Genomic DNA, 15,118 nt, shown 5'->3' with positions numbered 1-15,118 from the left:
AATGTTCATTTCATTATGTAAATAATATTTAAAATATAATTACATAAATCTTCAAATATGTAAAATACATGACAACTCACAAATATTTTTGAATAACAAACGATAATATTCAATAATTGTATATATATATATGTTATACTTGACATGTACTATACGAATGTGGCCACAATTAGATAGCATTCACGTTCGCTAGTTATAATTCACAATTGTTTATATAAATATATATACTTATATATAAAATATATATGCATATAATCGTTCAAAAATATCATTTTATTTCAACTTACTAAATATATTATATCACACATGCATATTTATAATTTAAATTCAATTAATTGAATAAAAATTATTTTATTTTGATGACAAATTGATAATTTTATCTAATTTTGCATTTACGTGTAGACAATATTATATTAGTAAAACTTCCGATAAATAATAAATAAACTTTAAATTGGTAGAGGATTTTCAATTATTCACAAAATATTAATTCTTTAGCTACGAAAACACCTTTGTTGTAAGACATTTAAATCGTCATATGCTTATATGATAATAGTTACTATATAGGGCATATAAACGTCGGATGAGACTAGATCAGTAATAACATAATTATTACCTATTATGCAAACTGAAATATATGCATCCAATACATATATATACGTGATGGGCACACACTGCTCACCATGTATAGGTTTTGTCATAGTCGCCATCGAACTTTCGAAGTGAACAGACGTGCCTCCGTGTGTGCTCCGTGTGAGAACCATAGAAACCTATAAAAACACTACCGACAGAGACGGAATGTAGAGTTCCCTGTGGGGAGCATAAATGCAATAAAGTGCGCATATTTCAGTGATAGTGACACTCTTAATATTGTGGAAAATCGAGTTTTTCAGTGCAAAAATAACCACGTGCGTGGACCATCGATGGCTTTTGACCAGCATTCGTAAGCGTTAATGCTTGCGGACAGCTGCTCGAACTTTTCACCAGTCGTGTGCAGGTGCGGAAAAGTTCGGCGAACGGGAACATGGCCGCTAAAAGCTCGGTGTCAGCTGTTTAGCAAAGTCGCGAATTCACGTAAGACACGAACCATTGAAATAGCAACACATCAAAGGTGGTCCGGTCACGAACTTTCGATATAAATGAACTCCTGGTGCGCTGTGTCGGTGCAATCGAGCGTGTTGAGCAGGGTCGCAAAGAAGGTGCTGTGGCCGCCTGGTGCAGACACGAACCATTGAAAGACACATGCAATAGCAAAACATCAACGCTATCCAAGTCACGAACCATCGATATAGTAGCAAAAAGACACAAACGCCACCCAAATCGCGAAACATTGAACCTTCAAAAGACTTCTAAAGACAAGAACCTCTTCATACATTTGAAAGCTCGGTGCCTATCTCGAACTCCTTGAATGAATCGAATGAGCGTCAGATAAAAATGAGCTGGCAAGACGGGCTTCCTAGAATGGAAGGGTCAACAAGATCTAAACATCTGCTGCGTGACTCCAGCTACTCCGAGCTTCGACGGAATAAAGCTCCGCCTCCCAAACTTTGGATTTAGTCTGTCGAGTTTATCGTCTGCGAGGCAGCGACTCTTGTCGAAATAAGCAGAGACAGTTGTCGACACATTCTGGGATCCTATCTGAGGACGATGATGAACCAAACACTAGTGATGATTACGAAGAGACACCAGCTGCTCCTAAGACATCCAAAAACAATGACCAAGAGGAAAAAGCACCCAAGGAGATCAAGCCACCGCCAATCTTCATCCCGGATGTAACCAGCATCAGGACCTATCAAAGCCATCTCTGGCGCCTTAGGCAAAGATGTAGAGGTCACATACAAAGCCAGCCAGAATAACTTCATTCGAGTCATGACCCCCAACAAGGATGCCTTTACCAAACTAAAGACTTTCTTGAGCAATAGTAAAAATAGATTCCACACCTTTCAACCCCGAGATGAACGCGCCTTCCGGGTGGTCATCAAAGGCCTCCACCACTCGACCGATTTGGAAGACATCAAGAGGGACTCGGCCGCCACGGGCACAAGGTCAGGGATGTCCACAATCCCAATAAAAGGGGTACAAAGAAGCTCTCTAAACCTCTTCTTCGTAAGTCTGGAGCCGGCCAAAACAACAAGGAGGTATACCAGATGGGAAACGGATGACAACAGCACCATGGTCACGGTTGAACTGAGCCGATCAAATTCAACGATGTTGCCAATGCTACCGCTGCCAGGCCTTCGGGCATACCCAAAGATACTGCCACCTCGACCATCGTTGCGTCAAGTGTGGAGACGAGCACTCCACTGCTGAATGCAATAAGAACGCCAGTGAACCGGCCTTCTGCCTTAACTGCAAGGGCCCACATGCGGCCTCATACAAAGGCTGTCCAGCTTACGAGAGAGCGAAGAGTGTTCTTGCCCCAGGCGTAGCAACATCACGTTACCAGCCGCCCCACCAAAGCAAGATTGACCCCAACGCAAGCAGAATCGATTCTTTGTTAGCTACGCCAATACAGCAAGAAACGCTGCCGCACTGAGATAACATCCTACACCCCAAAGCCAACTTAATCCCACCAAGCAATTCACTGGACGCGGCAATGGTCCAGAATGGAGTTCCATGTTTGAGCGCATGATGGAAAAGGTCATGAGTCAAATGACCCAAATGCTTTGTTGACGTTTGCAAATCATTATGCAAACGGGATTAAACATAACGATCTGGAACGCTAACGGCCTGATTAAAAGCCGGCCAGAGGTGGAACACTTTATCCACACACACAAACACAGACATACTCCTCATCTCCGAAACTCACTTCTCCAATAGATCATACCTCCGACTTCACGGGTATGACGTCAAGCACGCTGAAGGTCGTGCCAGCGGCAGAGCTCAATGGCGGAGCGGCAACTATTATTAAAGCGGGGATAAAGTACGACGAGCTGTGTACCTTAGAGGAAGACTGGGTACAATGTGCCAAAGTCGAATCTGCCCAGCCCACTAGGCGACCTTACAAGTCGCCGCGGTCTACCATCCCCTCAGACACAGAGTATCAGAAGGCATTTTGATCTGCTGCTGAGCAGTCTGGGTAACAGATTTCTAATTGGGGCGATTTCAACGCAGTCAAGCACCGATGGTGGGGATGCCGAGTCAGCAACCCTAAAGGAAGGGCACTACTTAGGTGCATCCAGCGGAGGAGCATCGTATGTCACACCACAGGAGAGCCCACCTACTGGCCAACAGATCCGACCAAAATTCCCGACACCTGGACATGGCCCTCTCCAAAGGATTTGATAGTGCCAGCCAGTCTCGTGCTCTTCTAACGTGGACCTTTTCTCCGACCACAGCGCAGTGGAACTGCGGCTGAACCTCCTGCACTGAGAAAAGCTGCACATCCCAGGATGATCAAGAGGAGCACGAGACTGCAATCGGTACAAAGCCTGGCTAACGGAAAATGTCAACTTTAGTGCAAGATCTTACCTCCACCGAGCAGAGTGGACAACGCCATCAACGAGCTCACGCAACACATGCACAACGCCGCAGCACATGCTGTCCCTAGAGCCCCGATCTCTCCTAGACTACCAAAGAGGGTCCTACACCTTTGGTCTTCAGAGATCGCCTCGCTAGTAGCTGAGAAGAGACGGTTGCGACGAGTATGGAATATATCCAGAAATCCTAGAGATAAAAGGACATTTAACAGAGCCGCAAAGCAATATAAGGATAAGTGTAAAGCTCAGGCAGAGCTCGTTTGAGGAGTTCCTGGCCATATACGTTGAGCCTGGAGACCCACAAAGTGTATAGCACAACCTTTGGCAGGTCACTCGTCACATAAAACGACCTACTAAGAGAGTTGCTCCAGTCCAGCGTGCTAGTGGCGCCTATATACGCACAGAGCAAGAAAGAGCTGAAGCTTTTATGGAATATATCAGCGAAGCCTTCAAGCCGATAATAAGATGCACCGACCTGGATATCTCAGCTACGCATCGTGCCCTACAACTATTAGATGAAAATGTTCGTGTAAGAGTAGCTATGGTGTCGGTGGATGTGGTCAAACTTGAGATATGTGTCGTATGTATATGAATATATATATATATATGGCGCTGTAGTGGATCTACGCGCGTTTGCTGTTAATAGAGTGCAACTTCCTTGTTATTTAGAGTACAAATAACACGAAGAGGTTGCATACACTGGAGCTTGTCAAAAGCAGACAAACGCGAAACGACAGAAATGTAACAGAAGTACATACAACAGCGGCCAAATCGTAAAATATAAGCGAACTCTTTTAAACTGTATAGATACTTACACATACATATACATGTATATATATATATATACTGATATACACAAAGTATCTCCAAAATACTCGAAAGAGTATTTTTGCGCAGAGTATTGCCAGTGCTGGAAGAAGCTGGGTTGATTCCGGATCACCAGTTTGGCTTCAGGCGTTCTGGCGCGAACACGACACTAGCACAAAATGTATGGAGAATGTATGAAAGTGTGTTACTTATCTCGAAAAAACCAATGCTATTGCTGGGGTCGAGCGAATCAATGCTATGACGTGAAGGACCAAAATGTGTAGGGGGCGTCTTCCAGATAAATAATAACACTTCAACTTTGAGAAATTGGTAGAACTTGTAACTTTACAATTACTTTTATCTTACTCTTGAAAAATGCACTTGTTGTGCCGGTCAGAATAGCGCGATATACCATATGAAAAGCACTCGAAGCCGGTGTGACCAACGTGAGGATAAACTAGATCAGTCTGATTGCGCGTGTGACAAGGTCACACGCACAGTATTCAACTTTGTCACTATCGATATCAATTGATCGCGACCACACTGTCAGCTGTTTTGAGTGGTCACACCTGCCATCATCTGGCATCGACATGTATAGGTTTTGTGACACGTTTTCTACAATGCTTTTATTTTATTTAGTATTGCCATCTAACGTATCTTTTTGTTGCACTAATTTAATAATACAACAGTAAAACTTCATTATTTTTAACTTTTTAATCATATTGCCTTCTATATGATTATTTTCATATATTATTTATATATGACTTATGCCGGCAAGACTCACTCCATATACATAGTCATATATATTTCACTTGTGAAATTTTTCTCATATGACATGCCTGCTCGACATCACCACCCCTATATAGGTTTTGTGACACGTTTTCTACAACCAGCTCATTTTACTAAGGTCTACCATCTAATGTATCTTTATGTTGCACTAATTTAATAATACAACAGCAAAACTTCATTATTTTTAACTTGTATAATCATATTGCCTTCTATATGATTATTTTCATATATTATTTATATATGACTTATGCCGGCAAGACTCACTCCATATACATAGTCATATATATTTCACTTGTGAAATTTTTCTCATATGACATGCCTGCCCGACCTCACCACCCCTATAAAGGTTTTGTGACACGTTTTCTGCAATGCTTTTATTTTATTTAGTATTACCATCTAACGTATCTTTTTGTTGCACTAATTTAATAATACAACAGTAAAACTTCATTATTTTTAACTTTTTAATCATATTGCCTTCTATATGATTATTTTCATATATTATTTATATATGACTTATGCCGGCAAGACTCACTCCATATACATAGTCATATATATTTCACTTGTGAAATTTTTCTCATATGACATGCCTGCTCGACATCACCACCCCTATATAGGTTTTGTGACACGTTTTCTACAACCAGCTCATTTTACTAAGGTCTACCATCTAATGTATCTTTATGTTGCACTAATTTAATAATACAACAGCAAAACTTCATTATTTTTAACTTGTATAATCATATTGCCTTCTATATGATTATTTTCATATATTATTTATATATGACTTATGCCGGCAAGACTCACTCCATATACATAGTCATATATATTTCACTTGTGAAATTTTTCTCATATGACATGCCTGCCCGACCTCACCACCCCTATAAAGGTTTTGTGACACGTTTTCTGCAATGCTTTTATTTTATTTAGTATTACCATCTAACGTATCTTTTTGTTGCACTAATTTAATAATACAACAGTAAAACTTCATTATTTTTAACTTTTTAATCATATTGCTTTTTAATCATTGCACTAATGATTATTTTCATATATTATTTATATATGACTTATGCCGGCAAGACTCACTCCATATACATAGTCATATATATTTCACTTGTGAAATTTTTCTCATATGACATGCCTGCTCGACATCACCACCCCTATATAGGTTTTGTGACACGTTTTCTACAACCAGCTCATTTTACTAAGGTCTACCATCTAATGTATCTTTATGTTGCACTAATTTAATAATACAACAGCAAAACTTCATTATTTTTAACTTGTATAATCATATTGCCTTCTATATGATTATTTTCATATATTATTTATATATGACTTATGCCGGCAAGACTCACTCCATATACATAGTCATATATATTTCACTTGTGAAATTTTTCTCATATGACATGCCTGCCCGACCTCACCACCCCTATAGAGGTTTTGTGACACGTTTTCTGCAATGCTTTTATTTTATTTAGTATTACCATCTAACGTATCTTTTTGTTGCACTAATTTAATAATACAACAGTAAAACTTCATTATTTTTAACTTTTTAATCATATTGCCTTCTATATGATTATTTTCATATATTATTTATATATGACATGCCGGCAAGACTCACTCCATATACATAGTCATATATATTTCACTTGTGAAATTTTTCTCATATGACATGCCTGCCCGACCTCACCACCCCTATATAGGTTTTGTGACACGTTTTCTACAACCGGCTCATTTTACTAAGGTCTACCATCAAATGTATCTTTATGTTGCACTAATTTAATAATGCAACAGTAAAACTTCATTATTTTTAACTTTTTAATCATATTGCCTTCTATATGATTGTTTTCATATATTATTTATATATGACATGCCGGCAAGACTCACTCCATATACATAGTCATATATATTTCACTTGTGAAATTTTTCTCATATGACATGCCTGCCCGACCTCACCACCCCTATATAGGTTTTGTGACACGTTTTCTACAACCAGCTCATTTTACTAAGGTCTACCATCAAATGTATCTTTATGTTGCACTAATTTAATAATGCAACAGTAAAACTTCATTATTTTTAACTTTTTTAATCATATTGCCTTCTATATGATTGTTTTCATATATTATTTATATATGACATGCCGGCAAGACTCACTCCATATACATAGTCATATATATTTCACTTGTGAAATTTTTCTCATATGACATGCCTGCTCGACATCACCACCCCTATATAGGTTTTGTGACACGTTTTCTACAACCAGCTCATTTTACTAAGGTCCACCACCTAATGTATCTTTATGTGGCACTAATTTAATAATACAACAGCAAAACTTCATTATATTATCATCAATAATTTGTATTAAATACAAGTACAATCGTAAATTGTTTAACATTGTTTAAAATTTTTGTCAAAGTTGAAATGATATGTCAGTTCAATAAAAAATTCACCAAGTCCAAAAAAATGTTTTCTCAAGTTTAACTCGAATTCTTATCTTAGTATATTAATAAACTGTATTAAATGCTATTTAAAAAGTTTTTCATTCAATTTTCACATGTTGAAATTTTTTGCCAATGTTGAACTCATATCTCGGTAGAACCTCATATCATATGGCTGCAGTTCAATAAAAATTCACCAAGTCCAAAAAAATTTTTTCTCAAGTTAAATTCAAAATCTTATCTCATTATATTAATAAACTGTATAAAATGCTATTTAAAAAGTTTTTCATTCAATTTTCGCATGTTGAAATTTTTTGTCAATGTTGAACTCATATCTCGGTAGAACCTCATATCATATGGCTGCAGTTCAAAAAAAAATTCACCAAGTCCAAAAAAATTTTTTCTCAAGTTAAATTCAAAATCTTATCTCATTATATTAATAAACTGTATAACATGCTATTTAAAAAGTTTTTCATTCAATTTTCACATGTTGAAATTTTTTGTCAATGTTGAACTCATATCTCGGTAGAACCTCATATCATATGGCTGCAGTTCAATAAAAAATTCACCAAGTCCAAAAAATTTTTTCTCAAGTTAAATTCAAAATCTTATCTCATTATATTAATAAACTGTATAACATGCTATTTAAAAGTTTTTTATTCTATTTTGACATGTTGAAATTTTTGTCAATGTTGAACTCATATCTCGGTGGAACCTCATATCATTTGGCTGCAGTTCAATAAAAATTCACCAAGTCCAAAAAATTTTTCTCAAGTTAAATTCAAAATCTTATCTCATTATATTAATAAACTGTATAAAATGCTATTTGAAAAGTTTTTCTTCAATTTTCATATGTTGAAATTTTTTGTCATATTTCGCTAGAACCTCATATCATATGGCTGCAGTTCAATAAAAAATTCACCAAGTCCAAAAAATTTTTTCTCAAGTTAAATTCAAAATCTTATCTCATTATATTAATAAACTGTATAAAATGCTATTTAAAAAGTTTTTCATTCAATTTTCACATGTTGAAATTTTTTGTCAATGTTGAACTCATATCTCGGTAGAACCTCATATCATATGGCTGCAGTTCAATAAAAAATTCACCAAGTCCAAAAAAATTTTTTCTCAAGTTAAATTCAAAATCTTATCTCATTATATTAATAAACTGTATAACATGCTATTTAAAAAGTTTTTCATTCTATTTTGACATGTTGAAATTTTTGTCAATGTTGAACTCATATCTCGGTAGAACCTCATATCATTTGGCTGCAGTTCAATAAAAAATTCACCAAGTCCAAAAAAATTTTTTCTCAAGTTAAATTCAAAATCATATCTCATTATATTAATAAACAGTATAAAATGCTATTTAAAAAGTTTTTCATTCAATTTTCATATGTTGAAATTTTTGTCAAAATTGAACTTATAAGTTTTTCATGTCTTAAGTTGCGCCACCAATATGATGGCGTTCTTTTGCTACCAAACATATTAAATGCATACTTAAAATACGCAAGTATTCTGTACACATAGATACATATATATCATGCATATTTTTAATTTTCGCCACTAATATGATGCCGTCCTTTTGCTACCAAATAAATATGTATAACTAACACATACTAAATAAATGCATATTTAAAATATGCAAGTATTTTGTACACATAGATATACTATGCATATTCTTAATTTTCGCCACTAATATGATGGCGTCCTTTTGCTACCAAATAAATATATATTACCAACGCATAATAAATAAATGCATATTTAAAATACGCAAGTATTTTGTAAACAAATTTTCGCCACTAATATGATGGCGTCCTTTTGGCTACCAAATAAATATATATTACCAACGCATAATAAATAAATGCATATTTAAAATATGCAAGTATTTTGTACACATAGATATACTATGCATATTCTTAATTTTCGCCACTAATATGATGGCGTCCTTTTGGCTACCAAATAAATATATATTACCAACGCATAATAAATAAATGCATATTTAAAATATGCAAGTATTTTGTACACATAGATATACTATGCATATTCTTAATTTTCGCCACTAATATGATGGCGTCATTTTGCTACCAAATAAATATATATTACCAACGCATAATAAATAAATGCATATTTAAAATACGCAAGTATTTTGTAAACAAATTTTCGCCACTAATATGATGGCGTCCTTTTGGCTACCAAATAAATATATATTACCAACGCATAATAAATAAATGCATATTTAAAATATGCAAGTATTTTGTAAACAAATTTTCGCCACTAATATGATGGCGTCCTTTTGGCTACCAAATAAATATATATTACCAACGCATAATAAATAAATGCATATTTAAAATATGCAAGTATTTTGTACACATAGATATACTATGCATATTTTTAATCTTCGCCACTAATATGATGGCGTCCTTTTGGCTACCAAATAAATATATATAATTAACGCATACTAAATAAATGCATATTTAAAATATACAAGTATATTTTGTACACATTGATATATTATTTATTTATATATATAATATATTCATATATTATATAAATATTCTTCTTATATGCGTAATTGTATAACATAATTATGCATACAATTTTGCATATTTATATATATAAACATATATACGTTTCCATATATACATCATACATATAATATTTTTTATATATGCCTTAAACATATATATTTTATCGAATCGTCAAGCAAAGGATAAGCTTCAGTGGATCGCAGTATGGCAGCTGCTCAACCACTTACAACACCTTGCCTGTTATAAAAGTCGTTTACAATTGATTCAAGGCTTTGTCATTGTATTAAATAATGTTTTAATATATAACTAGCGCGGCACCAGGTGATCGAAGATCCTCCCAATTTACTATGTTATATGTAACATTGGCATCACATCCATCGTCGTCTATTAAATGAATAATAAACTTTTAATGGTTTAGAAGCCATACAATGCAAATTGCCCCTTATTTATCATTGCAGTCCAGCACGGATACGACCTTAGAGGCGTTCAGGCATAATCCAACGGACGTAGCGTCATACCACTGTTCGCTCGAACAAGTATTGTGCCATTGGTCCGTACCTGCGGTTCCTCTCGTACTACGCAGGAATGCTGTCGCAACAACGTTTTGTCATTAGTAGGGTAAAACTAACCTGTCTCACGACGGTCTAAACCCAGCTCACGTTCCCTTGCATGGGTGAACAATCCAACGCTTGGTGAATTTTGCTTCACAATGATAGGAAGAGCCGACATCGAAGGATCAAAAGCGACGTCGCTATGAACGCTTGGCCGCCACAAGCCAGTTATCCCTATGGTAACTTTTCTGACACCTCTTGTTAAAAACTCTTTAAACCAAAAGGATCGATAGGCCGAGCTTTTGCTGTCCCTGTGTGTACTGAACACCGAGATCAAGTCAGCATTTGCCCTTTTGCTCTATGTGTGGTTTCTGTCCGCACTGAGCTGGCCTTGGGACACCTCCGTTATTATTTGAGAGATGTACCGCCCCAGTCAAACTCCCTACCTGGCAATGTCCTTGAATTGGATCATACCTGAGTAATTGGAGTTATACCAAATTTTTAATTTGAGAATACATAAATGCACTCTCTCATTAATGAATTTGTTTGCGATTATATAACAAACTCGTGATACTTTGATCAAGAAGCTTGCATCAAAACCCAATACCATAAGATATAATAAATATATCCGTATAATGGCTAGGAAATGATACACGTTCCATTTAATCAAGTAAGTAAGGAAACAATAAGAGTAGTGGTATTTCATTGTCGATACTAAACCGAAATTTAATATCTCCCACTTATTCTACACCTCTTATGTCTCCTTACACTGCCAGATTAGAGTCAAGCTCAAAAGGGTCTTCTTTCCCGCTAATTATTCCAAGCCCGTTCCTTGGCTGTGGTTTCGCTAGATAGTAGATAGGGACAGTAGGAATCTCGTTAATCCATTCATGCGCGTCACTAATTAGATGACGAGGCATTTGGCTACCTTAAGAGAGTCATAGTTACTCCCGCCGTTGACCCGCGCTTACTTGAATTTCTTCACTTTGACATTCAGAGCACTGGGCAGAAATCACATTGTGTCAACACCCGCTAGGGCCATCACAATGCTTTGTTTTAATTAGACAGTCGGATTCCCCAAGTCCGTGCCAGTTCTGAATTGATTGTTAATTGATAATCGTTATAATTTAAAAGAACTAACTGGTTGCCCAACTAGTATTCTTAAAAATTTTAGCAAGAAAGTTCCACAATTGGCTACGTAACTAAACTATCCGGGGAACAAGAAACTACCATAAATGATAGAAACTCTATTTACCCAGAACGAGCACATAAACCATGTTATTGTTTCCCAATCAAGCCCGACTATCTCAATCTTCAGAGCCAATCCTTATCCCGAAGTTACGGATCTAATTTGCCGACTTCCCTTACCTACATTATTCTATCGACTAGAGACTCTTCACCTTGGAGACCAGCTGCGGATATTGGTACGGCCTGTTGAGAAGTTTGCGTGTCCCCACCATAAATTTTCAAGGTCCGAGGAGAAAATATCGACACAACAGTATATGTCATGCTCTTCTAGCCCATCTACCATATCTCTCTGCGAAAGACTTCCATGGTAGTACGGCTATAAAACAGAAAAGAAAACTCTTCCGATATCTCTCGACGGCTTCTTTATGGTCGTTCCTGTTGCCAGGATGAGCACGAGGCCCATATTTAATAACAAACGGATACTCAACAGGTTACGGAATTGGAACCGTATTCCCTTTCGTTCAAAATTATTCAAGTTTTTTAATTATGACAAAATTTAAATTTTAGTTACTTTTTTACTTGAAAATTTTCGGCTTTCGCCTTGAACTTAGGACCGACTAACTCGTGATCAACCACTGTTCACACGAAACCCTTCTCCACTTCAGTCCTCCAAGGTCTCATTCGATTATTTGCTACTACCACCAAGATCTGTACCAATGACGGCTCCATGCAGGCTTACGCCAAACACTTCTAAGCACACCATTGTACCTTCCTACTCACTAAAGTTTCAAAATTTATATTACAAGTAATATAAATCATCTACTTTAGCGGTAATGTATAGGTATACAACTTAAGCGCCATCCATTTTAAGGGCTAGTTGCTTCGGCAGGTGAGTTGTTACACACTCCTTAGCGGATTTCGACTTCCATGATCACCGTCCTGCTGTTTTAAGCAACCAACGCCTTTCATGGTTTCTGAATGAGTTGTTAATTTGGGCACCGTAACATTACGTTTGGTTCATCCCACAGCGCCAGTTCTGCTTACCAAAAGTGGCCCACTGGGCACATTATATCATAACCTTAAACTTCATATCAAGAAAGTTAAGGTTCTTACCCATTTAAAGTTTGAGAATAGGTTAAGATCGTTTCGACCCTAAGGCCTCTAATCATTCGCTTTACCAGATAAGATTATTTTATACAACAGTTAAATGCACCAGCTATCCTGAGGGAAACTTCGGAAGGAACCAGCTACTAGATGGTTCGATTGGTCTTTCGCCCTATACTCAATTCTGACAATCGATTTGCACGTCAGAACTGTTTCGGTCTTCCATCAGGGTTTCCCTGACTTCAACCTGATCAAGTATAGTTCACCATCTTTCGGGTCACAGCATATATGCTCAAGGTACGTTCCAGTTAGAGGCATAAATAATATAAATATTATTATACATAACTATATAGAACGCCCCGGGATTGCGTTAATTAACTATAAATAGTTAAAAACTAATCCCAATAATAGTCAAGTTAATTACGCTATTAGGTTTATATCCCAATAACTTGCACATATGTTAGACTCCTTGGTCCGTGTTTCAAGACGGGTCCCGAAGGTATCCTGAATCTTTCGCATTGTTAATCATACAAGTGCTTATAATAAACATAAAATCAATGATAATCATGCCATTATATAATTCCGAAAAATTAACGCACTGTACTCATATAATCTATCAGCACTTTATCAAATTTTTGAAATTTATTTTATGTTAAAATGCAAGCACTCTAATTTAAATAAACTCTTATCAAAATTGTTTGATAAATTCCATACATGCTAATAGATTACAATGTCCTTATATGGAAAAAATGCACACTATCGTTATAATATTGATTAAATATTACAATTCTAATGATGAATTTTCCATAACGGATATTCAGGTTCATCGGGCTTAACCTCTAAGCAGTTTCACGTACTATTTAACTCTCTATTCAGAGTTCTTTTCAACTTTCCCTCACGGTACTTGTTTACTATCGGTCTCATGGTTATATTTAGTTTTAGATGGAGTTTACCACCCACTTAGTGCTGCACTATCAAGCAACACGACTCTTTGGAAACATCATCTAATAATCATTAACGTTATACGGGCCTGGCACCCTCTATGGGTAAATGGCCTCATTTAAGAAGGACTTAAATCGTTAATTTCTCATACTAGAATATTGACGTTCCATACACTGCATCTCACATTTGCCATATAGACAAAGTGACTTAGTGCTGAACTGATTTCTTTTCGCTCGCCGCTACTAAGAAAATCCTTGTTAGTTTCTTTTCCTCCCTAATTAATATGCTTAAATTCAGGGGTAGTCCCATATGAGTTGAGGTTGTTTAATTACACTTATAGACAATTCTCTGCCTATTTTGAAATATACTATCTTTTTTTGAAGGTCCATAATATTCACAAAATTATTCTTTATATCATATTCGTTAATAAGAGGCAATTCTAGTTTATAAAATAATATATTTTATGCTAGACATTCCTCAGTATTATTTGAAATGAATAAAGAACATATAATTCTTCAAATTTCTCATGCAACAGAGTTTTAGTATTTTCATTTATTAATTCATATTATGAATATCTTAAGCGAGAACTTTTAGATTCACACTTATATTATCCAATAATATACAATGTGCTTAAAATTCCGAAAAATTTTAAACAACTTATTTAGCATAGTCTTACAACCCTCAACCATATGTAGTCCAAGCAGCACTAAAAATTAATTAAAGTACATAACAGCATGGACTGCGATATGCGTTCAAAATGTCGATGTTCATGTGTCCTGCAGTTCACACGATGACGCACAGTTTGCTGCGTTCTTCATCGACCCATGAGCCGAGTGATCCACCGCTTAGAGTGATACAATTTTTTTTATTTCATTACGTCAACAATATTTTTATTGAAAGAAATTAAAAATACACCATTTTACTGGCATATATCAATTCCTTCAATAAAATTTTTTTATACCTAAATAAATGTTGCGAAATGTCTTAGTTTTACATAATCGATAATAATAAGATATATGACAAGTATATTTTAGCTAAATTTATTTATTATGATCAACATATGTAAAGCGTTAACCTGCAAACAGGTACAACATTGTTTTTCTTTAGGTGTTGCGAACCAATGTATGCGCACTGGAATATGCACAATACATTTTGCAACGCATGTATATTATGGTACATATACACGCAGTTTTTATTTTATCCAAAACACATAAAACACTCTTAATACAGTATATAATAATAATAATACATAACAAACGGTTTTAGCTAATTTAAATTATTATATGTTGCATAATTGT

General features: G+C 35.8%; 1 pseudogene; it reads right to left on the bottom strand.

The window, feature by feature from the left end:
- Positions 1-10,648: 10,648 nt before the first annotated feature.
- LOC133849858 (large subunit ribosomal RNA) lies at positions 10,649-15,091 on the bottom strand (annotated as a pseudogene).
- Positions 15,092-15,118: the final 27 nt, after the last annotated feature.

Source organism: Drosophila sulfurigaster, unplaced genomic scaffold, assembly GCF_023558435.1.
Source record: "Drosophila sulfurigaster albostrigata strain 15112-1811.04 unplaced genomic scaffold, ASM2355843v2 ctg114_pilon, whole genome shotgun sequence".
Lineage (NCBI taxonomy): Eukaryota > Metazoa > Arthropoda > Insecta > Diptera > Drosophilidae > Drosophila > Drosophila sulfurigaster.
The sequence above is the reverse complement of the archived record's forward strand: the minus strand, read 5'-3'. Positions and strand labels throughout refer to the sequence as shown.